At 47.9% G+C, this 16,803-nt stretch overlaps 1 long non-coding RNA gene across 3 annotated transcripts in view; it reads right to left on the bottom strand.

Annotated features, from left to right (window-relative positions):
• LOC132814289 (uncharacterized) overlaps positions 1–16,803 on the bottom strand; it is a 105,418-nt gene that overhangs the window by 50,236 nt on the left and 38,379 nt on the right. The gene's annotated exons all lie outside the window — the stretch shown is intronic.

Genomic DNA, 16,803 nt, shown 5'->3' with positions numbered 1-16,803 from the left:
AAGGGGGACAGAGAGAAGGGGGACAGAGAGATGGGGGACAGAGAGATGGGGGACAGAGAGATGGGGGTCAGAGAGATGGGGGACAGAGAGAGGGGGACAGAGAGAAGGGGGACAGAGAGAAGGGGGACAGAGAGAAGGAGATAAAGAGAGAGGGGGATAAAGAGAGAGGGGGATAAAGAGGGGGGGACAGAGAGAAGGGTAACAGAGAGAAGGGGAACAGAAAGTGAAGGGACAGAGAGAGGGAAATAAAAGGAGGGGGACAGACAGAGGGGGACAGAGGGAGAGGGTACAGAGGTAGGGGGTACAGAGGGAGGGGGGCCAGAGGGAGGGGGGCAGAGGGAGGGGGACAGAGAGAGGGGGACAGAGAGAGGGGACAAAGAGAGAAGGGGATAAAGAGTGGGGGACAGAGAGAAGGGGAACAGAGAGAAGGGGACAGAGTTGTGGGTAGAGGGGGGGCAGAGAGAGGGGGGCAGGGGGTCAGGGGAGGCAGAGAGAGGGGGGCAGAGAGAAGGGGATAAAGAGAGAAGGGGATAAAGAGAGAAGGGGAACAGAGAGAAGGGGAACAGAAAGTGAAGGGACAGAGAGAGGGAAGTAAAAGGAGGGGGACAGACAGAGGGAGAGGGTACAGAGGGAGGGGGGCCAGAGGGAGGGGGGCCACAGAGAGGGGGGCCACAGAGAGGGGGGCCACAGAGAGGGGGGCCACAGAGAGGGGGACAGAGAGAAGGGGGACAGAGAGAAGGGGGACAGAGAGAAGGGGGACATAGAGTGGGGGACAGAGAGTGGGGGGACAGAGAGAGGGGGACAGAGAGAGGGGGGACAGAGATGTATTGTGGGAGCTCTTTCTGATGTACTGAGGGAGCACTATCTGAGGAATTGAGGAGCATTATCTGAGGTATAGAGGGAGAACTATCAGAAAAATTGAGAGAGCACTTTCTGAGGTATTGAGGGAGCACTTTCTGAGGTACTGAGGTGGCAATTTCTGAGTTATTGAGGGAGCACTGTCTGAGGTATAGAGGGAACATTTTCTGAGGTATTGAGGGAGCAATTTCTGAGGTACTGAGTGAGAACTATCTGAGGTATTGAGGGATCATTTTTTGACGTATTGAGGGCGCACTTTCTGAGGTACTGAGGGAGCACTTTCTGAGTTACTGAGTGAGCACTATCTGAGGTATTGAGGGAGCACATTCTGAGGTACTGAGTGAGAACTATCTGAGGAATTGAGGGAACACTTTGTTCCCCTCAATAGCTCACAGTGCTCACTCAATACCTCAGAAAATGCTCCCTCAATATCTCAGATATTTCAAATACATTACCACAGATAGTTCTCCCTCAATACCTCAGAATGTGCTCCCTCAGTACGTCTGAAAGTGCTCCCTCAATACCTCAGAAAGTTCTTCCTCAGTTCTCCCACTATGCCTCAGATAATGCGCCCTGAATTCCTCAGATCGTGCTTTCTCAGTACATCAGAAAGAGCTCCCACAATACCTCAGATAGTGCTCCCTCAATACCTCAAGAATGCTGCCTCAGTTCCTCAGAAAGTGCTCCCTCAGAAAATGCTTCCTCACTATCTCAGAAAGTGCTCCCTCTATACCTCAGACAGTGCTCCCTCAATAACCTCAGAAAGTGCTCTCTCAGTACCTCAGAAAATGCTTCCTCACTACCTCACAAAGTGCTCCCTCCGTACCTCAGAAAGTGCTCCCTCAGTACCTCAGAAAATGCTCCCTGAATACCTGAGAAAGTGCTCCCTGAGTTCCTCACAAAGTGCTCCCTCAATGCCTCAGATGGATCTCCCTCAGTACCTCAGATAGTTTTCGCTCAATACCTCAAACAGTTCTCCCTCAGTACCTCAGAAAGTGGTCCCTCATTACCTCAGAAAGTTTTCTCTCAATGCCTCAGAAAGTGTTCCCTCGGTAACTCAAAGTGGTCCCTCAATACCTCAGATGTCTCTCCCTCAGTACCTCAGGTAGTTCACCCTCAATACCTCAAAACTTCTCCCTCAGTACCTCACAAAGTCCTCCCTTAGTACCTCAGACAGTGCTCCCTCAGCATCTCATAATGTGCTCCCTCAGTACCTCAGAAAGTGCTCCCTCAATACACCAGACAGTGCTCCCTCAGTACCTCAGATGGTTCCCCCTCAATACCTCAAAGAGTGCTCCCTCAATTCCTCAGATAGTTCTCCCTCAGGACCTCAGACAGTGCTCCCTCAATTCATCAGAAAGTGCTCCCTCAGTGCATCAGAAAGACCTCCCACAATACATCAGATAGTTCTCTCAATACCTCAAAGTGCTCACTCAATATCTCAGATAGTTCTCCCTCAATACCTCATATAGATCTCCCTCAGTACATCAGAAAGAGCTACCACAATACATCAGAAAGTGCTCCCTCAGTACCTCATAGTGCTCACTCAATACCTCAGATAGTGCTTACTCAATATTCCATAACGTTCTCCCACTAGACCTCAGATACTGCTCCCTCAGTACCTCAGATACTGCTTCCTCAATACATCGGAAAGTGCTCCCACAATACATCAGAAAATGCTCCCTCAATATCACAGATAATGCTTCCTCAATTCCTCAGATAGTGCTCCCTCAGTACCTCAGATAGTTCTCCCTCAATACTTCAGAAAATGCTCCCTCAATTCCTCAGATAGTGATCCCTCAATTCCTCAGATAGTGATCCCTCAGTACCTCAGATAGTGCTCCCTCAGTACATCAGATAGTGCTCCCTCAGTACATCAGATAGTGCTCCCTCAATACCTCTAAAGTGCTCCCTCAGTTCCTCAGAAAGTGCTCCCACAATATCTCAGATAGTTCACTCTCAGTACCTCAAAGTGCTCACTCAATATCTCAGATAGTTCTCCTTCAATGCCTCAGAAAGTGATCCCCCAATAACTCAGAAAGTGCTTCCCCCAATTACCTCAGAAAACGCTCTCTCACTACCTCAAAAAGTGCTTCCTCAGTACCTCAGATAGTGCTCCCTCAATAACTCAGAATTTGCTCCCTCAATATTTCAGAATATTCTCCCACTATAGCTCAGATAATGCTCCCTCAGTACATCAGAAAGACCTCCCACAATACCTCAGATAGTGCTCCCTCAGTACCTCAGATAGTGCTCACTCAATACCTCAGAAAGTGATCCCTCAATATCTCAGGTAGTGCTCCGTCAGTACATCAGAAAGTGCTCCCTCTATACCTCAGATACTGCTCCCTCAATACCTCAAGAATGCTCCCTCAGTTCCTCAGAAAGTGCTCCCTCTATACCTCAGATAGTGCTCCCTCTATACCTCAGAAAGTGATCCCTCAATACCTCAGAAAGTGCTTCCCCAATTACCTCAGAAAGCGCTTACTCACTACCTCAAAAAGTGCTTCCTCACTACCTCAGAAAGTGCTCCATCAATACCTCAGACAGTGCTCACTCAGTACCTCACAAAGTGCTCCCTCCGTATCTCAGAATCTGCTCCCGCAGCACATCAGAAAGAGCTCCCACAGTACCTCAGAAAATGCTCCCTGAATATCTGAGAAAGTCCTCCCTCAGTACCTCAGAAAGTGCTCCCTCAATTCCTCAGATAGATCTTTGTCAGTACCTCAGATAGAGCTCCCTCAGCACCTCATAAAGTGCTCACTCAATACCTCAGAAAGTGCTCCCTCAATACCTCAGATCGTGCTCCCTCAATACCTCAAAAATGCTCCCTCAGTTCCTCAGAAAGTGCTCCCTCAGTTCCTCAGAAAGTGCTCCCTCAATAACCTCAAAGCGCTCTCTCACTACCTCAGAAAGTGCTTCCTCAATACCTCAGAAATTGCCCCATCAATACCTCAGACAGTGCTCACTCAGAACCTCACAAAGTGCTCCCTCCGTACCTCAGAAAGAGCTCCCACAGTACCTCAGAAAATGTTCCCTGAATACCTGAGAAATTGCTCCCTCAATTCCTCAAAGTGCTCCCTCAGTACTTCAGATGTTTCTCCCTCAGTACGTCAGATAGTTCTCCCTCAATACCTCAGATAGTTCTCCCTCAGTACCTCAGAAAGTGCTCCCACAATACCTCAGAAAGTGCTCCCACAATACCTCAGAAAGTGCTCCCTCAGTACCTCAGAAATTGCCCCATCAGCACCTCAGAAAGTGCTCCCTCAATTCCTCAGATAGTTCTCCCTCAGTACCTCAGACAGTGCTCCGTCAGCACCTCAGAAAGTGCTCCCTCAGTACATCAGAATGTGCTCCCACAATACTTCAGGAAGTGCTCCCTCAGTACCTCAGAAAATGCACTCTCAATATCTCAGATAGTTCTCCCACTACACCTCAGATGATGCTCCCTCAATTCCTCAGGTAGTGCTCCCTCAGTACATCAGAAGGAGCTCCCACAATACATCATGAAGTGCTACCCTATATACCTCAGAAAGTGCTCCCTCAATACCTCAGAAAGTGCTCCCTCAATATCTCAGATAATGCTCCCTCAATATCTCAGATAATGCTCCCTCCATTCCTCAGATAGTGCTTCCTCAACACCTCAGACAGTGCTCCATCAGTACCTCAGAACGTGCTCCCTGAATACCTCAGAAGATGCCCTCTCAATACCTCAGAAAATGCTGCCTCAGTTGCTCAGAAAGTGCTCCCTCAATTCCTCAGATAGTGCTCCCTCAATACCTCAGAAAGAGCTCCCTCAATACCTCAGAAACTGCTCCCTCAATACCTCAGAAAGTGCTCCCTCAATACCTCAGAATGTGCTCCCTCAATACCTCAGAATGTGCTCCCTCAGTACCTTAGAAAGTGCCCCCTCAGTACATCAGAAAGTACTCCCACAGTACCTCAGATAGTGCTCCCTCAATACCTCAGGTAGTGCTCCATCAGTACGCCTGAAAGTGCTCCCTCAATACCTCAGAACGTGCTCCCTGAATACCTCAGAAGATGCTCTCTCAATACCTCAGAAAATGCTGCCTCAGTTCCTCAGAAAGTGATCCCTCAGTACATCAGAAAGTGTTCCCACAATAACTCAGAGTTCACCCTCAATATCTCAGAATGTGCTCCCTCAGTACCACAGATCGTACTCCCTCAATACCTGAGAAATTGCCCCATCAGCACCTCAGAAAGTGCTCCCTCAATTCCTCAGATAGTTCACCCTCTGTACCCTAGATAGTTCTGCCTCAGTACCTCAGACAGTGCTCCCTCAGTACCTCAGAAAATGCACCCTCAATATCTCAGATAGTTCACCCTCAATACCTCAGAAAGTGCTCACTCAATATTTCAGATAGTTCTCCCACTAAACCTCAGATGATGCTCCCTCAATTCCTCAGATAGTGCTCCCTCAGTACATCAGAAAGAGCTCCCACAATACATCAGATAGTGCTCCCTCAATACCTCAGATAGTTCTCACTCAATACCTCAGATAGTTCTCACTCAATACCTCAGAAAGTGCTCCCTCAATACCTCAGAAATTCCTCCCTCCATTCCTCAGATAATACTCCCTCCATTCCTCAGATAGTGCTCCCTTAATACCTCAGATAGTACTCCCTCAATACCTCAGAACGTGCTCCCTGAATACCTCAGAAGATGCTCTCTCAATACCTCAGAAAATGCTGCCTCAGTTCCTCAGAAAGTGCTCCCTCAATTCCTCAGATAGTACTCCCTTAATACCTCAGAAAGAGCTCCCTCAATACCTCAGAAAGTGATCCCTCAGTACCTCAGAAATTGCTCCCTCAATATTTCAGATAGTTCTCCCACTATACCTCAGATGATGCTCCCTCAATTCCGCAGATCGTGCTCCCTCAGTACATCAGAAAGAGCACCCATAATACATCAGGAAGTGCTACCTTCAATACCTCTGAAAGTGCTCCCTCAATACCTCAGAAAGTGCTCCCTCAGTACCACAGACCGTACTCCCTCAATACCTCAGATAGTTCTACCTCGATACCTCAAATACTTCTCCCTCATTACCTCAGAAAGTGCCCCTCAATACCTCAGAACGTGCTCCCTGAATACCTCAGAAGAGGCTCTCTCAATACCTCAGAAAATGCTGCCTCAGTACCCCAGAAACTGCCTCCTCAATACCTCAGATGCCTCTCTCTCAGTACCTCAGGTAGTTCTCCCTCAATACCTCAAATAGTTCACCTTCAGTACCTCAGATAGTGCTCCCTGAATACCTCAGAATGTGCCACCTCAATAACTCAGACATTGGTCCCTCAGCACCTCATAAAGTGCTCTCTCAGGACATCAGATAGTTCTTCCTCAATACCTCAGATTGTGCTCCTTCAGTACCTCAGATAGTGCTCCCTCAGTACCTCACATAGTTCTCCCTCAGTACCTCACATAGTTCTCCCTCAGTAACTCAGATCATGCTCCCTCAATTCCTCAGATAGTTCTCCCTCAATTCCTCAAAAATGCTGCCTCAGTACCTCAGAAAGTGCTCCCTGAATACCTCAGATAGTGTTCCCTCAATACCTCAGACATTTCTCCCTCAGTTACTCAGAAAGTGCTCCCTCAATACCTCAGAATGTTCTCCCCCAGTACCTCAGAAAGTGCAACTCAATACCTCAGAAATGGCCTATCAATACCTCAGACACTGCTTCCTCAAAATGTGCTCCCTCCGTAACTCAGAAAGTGCTCCCTCAGTACATCAGAAAGAGCTCCCACAGTACCTCAGAAAATGCTCCCTGAATACCAGAGAAAGTGCTCCCTCAGTACCTCAAAACGTGCTCCCACAATACCTCAGATAGTGATCCCGCAGTACTTCAGAAAGTGCTCGCTCAATACCTCAAAGTGTTCCCTCAGAACCTCAGAAAGTGCTACCTCAATTGCTCAGTACATCTGAAATTGCTCCCTCAGTACCTTAAAAAGCGCTCTCTTAATACCTCAGATAGTCCTACCTCAATACCTCATAAAGTGCTCTCTCGGTACTTCAGATAGTGCTCCCTCAATACCTCAGAAAGTGCTCCCTCAATATGTCAGAAAGTGCTCTCTCAATACCTCAGATAATGCTCCCTCAATTCCTCAAATATTTCTCCCTCGGTACCTCAGAAAGTGTTCCCTCAATACCTCAGAAAGTGCTCCCTCAGTAAGTGTTCCCTCAGTACATCAGAATAGCTCCCACAATACGTCAGAAAGTGCTCCCTCCCTACCTCAGATAGTTCTCCCTCAATACCTCAGAAAATGCTCCCTCAATATCTCAGATAGTTCTCCCTCAATACGTCTGAAAGTATTCCCTCAATATGTCTGAAAGTGCTCCCTCAATACACCTGAAAGTGATCCCTCAAAATCTCAGAAAGTCCGACCTCAGTACCTCAGATAGTGCTCCCACAATTCCTCAGGTAGTGATCCCTCAGTACCTCAGACTGTGCTCTCTCAGTACCTCAGAAATGCTCCCTCAGTACCTCAGATGGTTCTTCCTCAATACCTCAGAAAGTGCCCCCTGAATACCTCAGACAGTGCTCCCTCCGTACCTCAGAAAGTGCTCCCTCCGTACCTCAGATAATGCTCCCTCAATTCCCCAGATAGTTCTCCCTCAGTACCTCAGCAAGTGCAACCTCAATTCCTCAGTACATCTGAAATTGCTCCCTCAGTCCCTCAGTAAGTGCACCCTCAGGACCTCAAAAAGTGCTCTCTTAATACCTCAGACAGTGCTACCTCATAAAGTGCTCTCTCGGTACTTCAGATAGTGCTCCCTCAATATCTCAAAAAGTGCTCACACAGTACCTCAGAAAGTGTTCCCTCAGTACCCCAGAAACTGCCTTCTCATTACCTCAGATGGCTCTCGCACAGTACCTCAGGTAGATCTCCCTCAATACCTCGAATAGTTCTCCCTCAGTACCTCACAAAGTGCTCCCTTAGTACCTCAGATAGATCTCCCTCAATACTTCAAATACTTCTCCATCAGTACCTCAGAAAATGCTCCCTCAATTCCTCAGATAGTTCTCCATCAGTAACTCAGATAGTTCTCCCTCAGTACCTCACAAAGTGCTCCCGCAATACCTCAGACAATGCTCCCCCAGTACCTCAGAAAGTGCTCCCTCAGTACATCAGAAAGTGCTCCCACAGTACCTCAGATAGTGCTATCTTAGTACCTCAGATAGTTCTCCCTCTATACCTCAAATACTTCTCCCTCAGTACCTCAGAAAGTGCTCTCACAATTCCTCAGATAGTTCTCCCTCAGTACCTCGGATATTTCTCCTTCAGTATCTCAGAAAGTGCTCCCCGAATACCTTAGGTAATGCTCCCTCAATACCTCAGATAGTTCTCCATCAACACCTCAGAAAGTGCTCCATCAATACCTCAGAAAGTGCTCCCTCAATACCCCAGAATGTGCTCCCTCAATACCCCAGAATGTGCTCCCTCAGTTCCACAGAAAGTGCTCCCTCAGTTCCACAGAAAGTGTTCCCTCAGTACCTCAGACAGTGTTCCCTCAGTACCTCAGACAGTGTTCCCTCAACACCACAGATAATGCTCCCTCAATTCCCCAGATAGTTCTCCCTCAGTACCTCAGGAAGTGCTCCCTCAATATCTCAGAAAGTGGTTCCTCAATTCCCCAGATAGTTCTCCCTCAGTACCTTAGGAAGTGCTCCCTCAATATCTCAGAAAGTGGTTCCTCAATTCCTCAGTACATCTGAAATTGATCCCTCAGTGCCTCAGTAAGTGCTCCCTCAGTACCTCAAAAAGTGCTCTCTTAATACCTCAGACAGTGCTACCTCAATACCTCATAAAGTGCTCTCTCGGTACTTCAGATAGTGCTCCCACAATACATCAGAAAGTACTCCCTCAATATCTCAGAAAGTGCTCCCTCAGCACCTCAAAAAAGTGCTCCCTCAGTACCCCAGGAACTGTCTCCTCAATACCTCAGATGGCTCTCGCTGAGTACCTCAGATTGTTCTCCCTCAATGCCTCAAATACTTCTCCATCACTACCTCAGAAAGTGCTTCTTCAATTCCTCAGTACATCTGAAATTGCTCCCTCAGTACCTCAAAGTGCTCTCTCGGAACAACAGATGGTGCTCCCTCACTACCTCAGACAGACCTCCCTCAATATCTAAGAAAATGCTCCCTCAACACCTCAGATGGTTCTCCCTCAGTACCTCAGATAGTTCTCCATCAATACCTCAAATAGTTCTCCCTCAGTACCTCAGAAAGTGCCCCCTCAATAGCTCAGACAGTGCTCCCTCAGTACCTCAGAAAGTGCTCCCTCAGTACCTCAGAAAGTGCTCTCTCATAACCTCAGACAGTGCTCCCCCAATAACCTCAGAAACTGCACCCACAATACCTCAGATAGTGTTTCCTCAATACCTCAGACAGTGCTCCCTCAGTTACTCTGAAAGTGCCCCCTCAATACCTCAGAAAATGCCCCCTCAATACCTCAGGCACTGCTCCCTCAGTACCACAAAAAGTGAACCCTCCTTCCTCAGAAAGTGCTCCCTCAGTACATCAGAAAGAGCTCTCACATACCTCAGAAAATGCTCCCTGAATACCAGAGAAAGTGCTCCCTCAGTACCTCAAAATGTGCTCCCACAATACCTTAGATAGTGATCCCTCAGTACCTCAGAAAGTGCTCGATCAATACCTCAGAAAATGCTCCCTCAATACCTCAGATGGTTCTCCCTCAGTACCTCAGAAAGTGCCCCTCAATACCTCAGACAGTGCTCCCTCAGTACCTCAGAAAGTGCTCCCTCAGTACCCAAGAATGTGCTCCCTCAGTTCCTCAGAAAGTGCTCCCTCAACACCACAGATAATGCTCCCTCAATTCCCCAGATAGTTCTCCCTCAGTACCTCAGGAAGTGCTCCCTCAGTACCTCAGAAAGTGCCCCCTCAGTATCTCAAAAAGTGCTCTCTTAATACCACAGACAGTGCTACCTCAATACCTCATAAAGAGCTCTCTCAGTACCACCGATAGTGCTTCCTCACTACCTCAGAAAGATCTCCCTCAATATCTCAGAAAGTGCTCCCACGGTATCTCAGAAAGTGCTCCCTCAATACCTCAGAAAGTGCTCCCTCAGCACCTCATAAAGTGCTCCCTCACTATCTCAGAAAGTGCTCCCTCACTATCTCAGGAAGTGCTCCCTCAATACCTCAGATAGTTCTCCCTCAATACCTCACATAGTGCTCCCTCAGCAACACAGATCATGCTCCCTCAATTCCTCAGATAGTGTTCCCTCAATACCTCAAAAATGCTGCCTCAGTTCCTCAGAAAGTGCTCCCTCAATACCTCAGACAGTGCTCCCCAATAACCTCAGAAAGCGCTCTCTCAGTGGCTCAGAAAGTGCTTCCTCACTACCTCAGAAAGTACTCCCACAATACCTCAGAAACTGCTCCCTCAGTACCTCAGAAAGTGCCCCATCAATACTTCAGACACTGCTCCCTCAGTACCTCAGACAGTGCTCCCTCACTACATCAGAAAGAGCTTCCACTGTACCTCAGATAATGCTCCCTGATTACCAGAGAAAGTGCTCCCTCAGTACCACAAAAAGTGCTCCCACAATACCTCAGATAGTGATCCCGCAGTACTTCAGAAAGTGCTCGCTCAATACCTCAGAAAGTGTCCCCTCAGTACCTCAGACAGTGCTCTCTCAGTACCTCAGAAGTACTCCCTCAAATCCTCAGGAAGTGTTCCCTCAGTACCTCAGAAAATGCTCCCTCAAAAGCTCATATGGTTGTCCCTCAGTACCTCAGATAGTTCTCCATCAATACCTCAAATAGTTCTCCCTCAGTACCTCAGAAAGTGCTCCCTCAATACCTCCGGTATTTCTCCCTCAGTACCTCAGAAAGTGCCCCCTCAATACCGCAGACAGTTCTCCCTCAGTACCTCAGAAAGTGCTCTCTCAATACCTCAGAAAGTGCTCCCTCAGTACCCCAGAATGTGCTCCCTCAGTACCCCAGAAAGTGCTCCCTCAGTACCCCAGAAAGTGCTCCCTCAGTACCCCAGATAGTTCTCCCTCAGTAGCTCAGAAATTGCTCCCTCAATACCTCAGAAAGTGCTCACTCACTACCTCAGGAAGTGCGCCCTTTCTTCCTCAGAAAGTGCTCCCTCAATACCTCAGATAATGGTCCCTCACTATCTCAGAAAGTGCTCTTTCAATATCTAAGAAAGTGCTCCCAAAATATCTCAGAAAGTGTTCCCACAGTATCTCAGAAATTGCTACCTCAATCCCTCAGAAATTGCTCTCTCAGTACCCCACAAACTGCCTCCGCAATACCTCAGATGGCTCTCCGTCAGTACCTCAGGTAGTTCTCCCTCATTACCTCAAATAGTTATCCCTCAGTACCTCAGAAAGTGCTCCCTCAATACCTGAGAAAGTGTCCCCTCAATACCTCAGACAGTGCTCCCTCAGTACCCCAGAAACTGCCTCCTCAATATCTCAGATAGTTCTCCCTCAATACCTCAGATAGTTCTCCCTCAATACCTCAAAGTGCTCCCTCAATTCCTCAGAAAGTGCTCCCTCATTACCTCAGAAAGTGCTCCCTGAATACCTCAAAGTGCCACCTCAATACCTCAGACAGTGCACCCTCAGTACCCCAGAAACTGCCTCCTCAATACGTCAGATAGTTCTCCCTCAATACCTCAAAGTGCTCCCTCAATTCCTCAGAAAGTGCTCCCTCATTACCTCAGAAAGTGCTCCCTGAATACCTCAAAGTACCACCTCAATACCTCAGACAGTGCTCCCTCAGTACCCCAGAAACTGCCTCCTCAATATCTCAGCTAGTTCTCAGTCAATAGCTCAGATAGTTCTCCCTCAATTCCTCAGATAGTTCTCCCTCAGTACCTCAGATAGTTCTCCCTCAGTACCTCAGAAAGTGCTCCCTGAATACCTCAAAGTGCCACCTCAATACCTCAGGCAGTGCTCCCTCAGCACCTCAGAAAGTGCTCCATTAGTACCCCAGAAACTGCCTCCTCAATACCTCAGATGGCTCTCCCTCAGTACCTCAGGTAGTTCTCCCTCAATAACTCAAATAGTTCTCCCTCAGTACCTCACAAAGTGCTCCCTCAACACCTCAGATTGTTCTCCCACAGTACCTCAGAAAGTGTTCCCTGAATACTTCAAAATGTGCCACCTCAATACCTCAGACAGTGCTCCCTCAGCACCTCAGAAAATGCTCCCTCAGTACCTCAGAAAATGCTCCCTCAGTACATCAGATAGTTCTCCCTCAATACCTCAGATAGTTCTCCCTCAATACCTCAGAAAGTCCTACCTCAGTACCTCAGAAAGTCCGACCTCAGTACCTCAGATAATGCACCCTCAATACCTCAGGTAGTTCTCCCTCAATACCTCAAAGTCCGACCTCAATACCTCAGAAAGTGCTCCCTCAGTACCTCAGATAGTTCTCCCTCAGTACCTCAGAAAGTGCTCCCTGAATACCTCAGAATGTGCCACCTCAATATCTGAGACAGTGCTCCCTCTGCACCTGTAAAGTGCTCCCTCAGTACATCAGAAAGAGCTCCCACAATACTTCAGAAAGTGTTTCCTCAATACCTCAGATAGTTCTTCCACAATACCTCAGCAAGTGCTCCCTCAATACCTCAGAAAATGCTCACTCAATATCTCAGATCGTTCTCCCTCACTTCCTGATAAAGTGATCCCTCAATACATCTGAAAGCGTTCCCTCAATATGTCTGAAAGTGCTCCCCCAATAACTCAGAAAGTGCTCCCTCAATACCTCAGACAGTGCTCCCTCAATACTTCAGAAAGTGTTCCCTTAGTACTTAAGAAAGTGCTCCCTCAATACCTCAGAAAGTGCTCACTCAGTACCCCAGAAACTGCCTCCTCAATACCTCAGATAGTTCTCCCTCAGTACCTCAGATAGTTCTCCCTCAGTACCTCAGATAGTTCTCCCTCAGTACCTCAGAAAATGCTCCTTCAAGATCTAAGGTAGTTCACCCTCAATACCTCAGAAATTGCTCACTCAATATCTCAGGTAGTGCTCCCTCAATACCTCAGAAAGTGCTCCCTCAATACCTCAGAATGTGCCACCTCAATACCTCAGACAGTGCTCCCTCAGCACCTCATAAAGTGCTCCCTCACTATCTCAGAAAGTGCTCCCTCAATACCTCAGATAGTTCTCCCTCAATACCTCACATAGTTCTCCCTCAGTAACTCAGATCATGCTCCCTCAATTCCTCAGATAGTGCTCCCTCAATGTCACAAAGTGCTCCCTCAGTACATCAGATAGTTCTTCCTCAATACGTCAGAAAGTGCTCCCTCAATACCGCAGAGAATGCTCCTTCAATATCTCAGATAGTTCACCCTCAATACCTCAGAAAGTGCTCACTCAATATCTCAGGTAGTGCTCCCTCAATACCTCAGAAAGTGTTCCCTCAGTACCTCAGATAGTGCTCCCACAGTAACTCACATAGTTCTCCCTCAGTAACTCAGATCATGCTCCCTCAATTCCTCAGATAGTTCTCCCTCAATTCCTCAAAAATGCTGCCTCAGTTCCTCAGACAGTGCTCCCCCAATAAACTCAGAAAGCGCTCTCTCAGTTCCTCAGAAAGTGCCCCCTCAATACCTCGGACACTGCTCCCTCAATGCCTCAAAAAGTGCTCCCTCTGTACCTCAGAAAGTGTTCCCTCAGTACATCAGAAAGAGCTCTCTCTCACAGTACCTCAGAAAATGCTCCCTGAATACCAGAGAAAGTGCTCCCTCTGTACCTCAAAACGTGCTCCCACAATACCTCAGATAGTGATCCCTCAGTACGTCAGAAAGTGCTCGCTCAATACCTCAGAAAGTGTCCCCTCAGTACCTCAGAAAGTTCCCCCTCAATACCTCAGACAGTGCTCCCTCAGTACCCCAGAAACTGCCTCCTCAATACCTCAGTTGGCTCTCCCTCAGTACCTCAGGTAGTTCTCCCTCAATACCTCAAATAGTTATCCCTCAGTACCTCATAAAGTGCTCCATCCGTACCGCATAAAGTGCTCCCTCTACATCAGAAAGTGCACCCTCAGTTCATCAGAAAGTGCTCCCTCAGTACCTCAGATAGTGCTCCCTCAATAGTTCTCCATCAATACCTCCGAAAGTGCTCCCTCAGTCCCTCAGATCGTTCTCCCCAATACCTCCGAAAGTGCTCCCTCAATACCTCCAAAAGTGCTCCCTCAATCCCTCCGAAAGTGCTCCCTCAATCCCTCCGAAAGTGCTCCCTCAATCCCTCAGATAGTGCTCCCTCAATCCCTCAGATAGTGCTCCCGCAATTCCTCAGATAGTGCTCCCTCAATCCCTCAGATAGTGCTCCCTCAGTACCTCAGAAAGTGCTCTCTCAGTACGTCAGAAAATGCTCCCTCAGTACGCCAGAAAGTGCTCCCTGAATATCTCAGATAGTTCTCCCTCAGTACCTCAGAAAGTGCTCACTCAATAGCTCACAAAGTGCTTCCTCAATTGCTCAGTACAACTGAAATAGCCCCCTCAGTACCTCCGAAAGTGCCACCTCAGTATTTCAAAAAGTACTCCCTTCACACCTCTGACAGTGCTACTTCAATACCTCATAAAGTGCTCTCTCGGTACCACAGATAGTGCTCCCTCAATACCTCCGAAAATGCTCCCTCAATATTTCAGATAGTGCTCCCTCAGTACCACAGAAAATGCTCCCTCAATACCTCTGACAGTGCTCGCTCAATACCTCAAAGTGCTACGTCAATTCCTTAGTACATCTGAAATTGCTCCCACAGTACTTCAGAAACTGCTCCCTCAGAGCCTCAAAAAGGGCTCTCTCAATACCTCAGATAGTGTCCCTCACTACTTCATAAAGTGCTATCTCAGTACCTCACATAGTGATCCCTCAATACCTCAGAAAGTGCTCCCTCTATATTTCAGATTGTTCTCCCTCAGTACCTCAGAAAGTGCTCCCGCAATCCCTAAGAAAGTGGTCACTCAGCACCTCAGAAAGTGCTCCCTCAGTACCCACAAAGTGCTCCCTCAGTACCCCAGAAATTGCTCCCTCAATATCTCAGATAGTGCTCCCTCAGTACCACAGAAAGTGCTCCCTTACTAACTCAGAAAGTGCTCCCTCAATACCTCAGACAGTTCTCCCTTAGTACCTCAGATAATGCTCCCTCAAAACCTCAGAAATTGCTCTCTCAACATCTAAGAAAGTGCTCCCTCAATACCTCAGGAAATGCTCCCTCAGTACGCCAGACAGTGCTCACTCAATTCCTCAGATAGTGCTCCCTCAATACCTCAGATAGTGCTCCCTCAATTCCTCAGATAGTGCTCCCTCAATTCCTCAGAAAGGGCTCCCACAGTACCTCAGAAAGGGCTCCCACAGTACCTCAGAAAGGGCTCGCTCAATACATCGGAAAGTGCTCCCACAGTACCTCAGATCGTTCTCCCTCAATACCTCAGATAGTTCTCCCTCAATACCTCAAAGTACTCCCTGAATACCTCAGATATTTCTCCCAAAATACCTCAAATACTTCTCCCTCAGTACCTCAGAAAGTACTCCCTCAATACCTCAGTTCGCCCTCAGTACCTTAGAAAGTGCTCCCTCAGTACATCAGAAAGTGCCCCTTAATACCTCAGAAATTGCCCCCTCAATACCTCAGACACTGCTCCCTCAGTACCTCAAAAAGAGCTCCCTCCATACATCAGAAAGAGTTCCCACAGTACCTCAGAAAATGCTCCCTGAATACCAGAGAAAGTGCTCCCTCAGTACCTCAAAATGTGCTCCCACAATACCTCAGATACTGATCACTCAGTACCTCAGAAAGTGCTCGCTCAAAACCTCAGAAAGCGTCCCCTCAATAACTCAGACAGTGTTCTCTCAGTACCTCAGAAAGTGCTCACTCAATACCTCAGAAAGTGCTCCCTCAATACCTCAGATAACGCTCCCTCAATACCTCAGATAATGCTCCCTCAATTCCCCAGTTAGTTCTCCCTCAGTACCTCTGAAGGTGCTCCCTCAATCCCTCAGAAAGTGTTCCCCAATACCTCAGAAAGTGCTCCCTCAATTACTCAGAAAGTGCTACCTCAATTCCTCAGTTCATCTGAAATTGCTCCCTCAGTACCTCAGAAACTGCTCCCTCAGAGCCTCAAAAAGTACTCTCTCAATTCCTCAGACAGTGCTCCCTCAATACTTCATAAAGTGCTCTCTCAGTACCTCACATAGTGCTGCCTCAGTACCCCAGAGAGTGCTCCCTCAATACCTCAGAAATTGCTCCCTCAATACCTCAGAAAGTGCTTCCCCAATACCTCAGATAGTTCTCCCTTAGTACCTCAGAAAGTGCTCTCTCAATATCTAAGTGCTCCCTCAATTTCTAAAAAATGCTCCCTCTTTACCTCAGAAAATGCTCCCTCAATACCTCAGACAGTGCTCCCTCAATACCTCAGACAGTGCTCCCTCAATACCTCAGAAAGTGCTCTCTCTCTACCTCAGAAAATGCTCCGTTAGTGCCTCACAATGTGCTCCCTCAATACCTCAGAGAGTTCTCCCTCAGTACCTCAGAAAGTGCCCCCCAATACCTCAGATAGTGCTCCCTCAGTACCTCAGAAAATACCCCCCTAATATCTAAGAAAGCACCACTTTGTTGTGTTTAACCCCCAAAGCCCCTCAGACAGTAGCTCCACAAAACATTCACACCCTCAACACTTCAGGGCTCAGCCCAGCTCCCCCCTCAGACTATGTTCAAACCCCTTCAGACGGTAAGGACCCACATCCACCCCTGTTCAAGGTTGAAGCCCAGATTCCCAGAACATGACTTGTCTCTCTGGATTAATTTTAGAATTCCTACAGTGTAGAAGCAAGCCATTCCGTCCATTGGCCCCACACTGACTGTCTGAACAGCATCCCACCCAGACTCACATCCTCTACTCGATCCCGGGAATGCTACATTTCCCATGGCATCTTTGGA

This window comes from Hemiscyllium ocellatum, unplaced genomic scaffold (genome assembly GCF_020745735.1).
Source record: "Hemiscyllium ocellatum isolate sHemOce1 unplaced genomic scaffold, sHemOce1.pat.X.cur. scaffold_793_pat_ctg1, whole genome shotgun sequence".
In the NCBI taxonomy this organism is placed as follows: domain Eukaryota; kingdom Metazoa; phylum Chordata; class Chondrichthyes; order Orectolobiformes; family Hemiscylliidae; genus Hemiscyllium; species Hemiscyllium ocellatum.
This window is presented reverse-complemented; position numbering and strand designations above follow the sequence as displayed.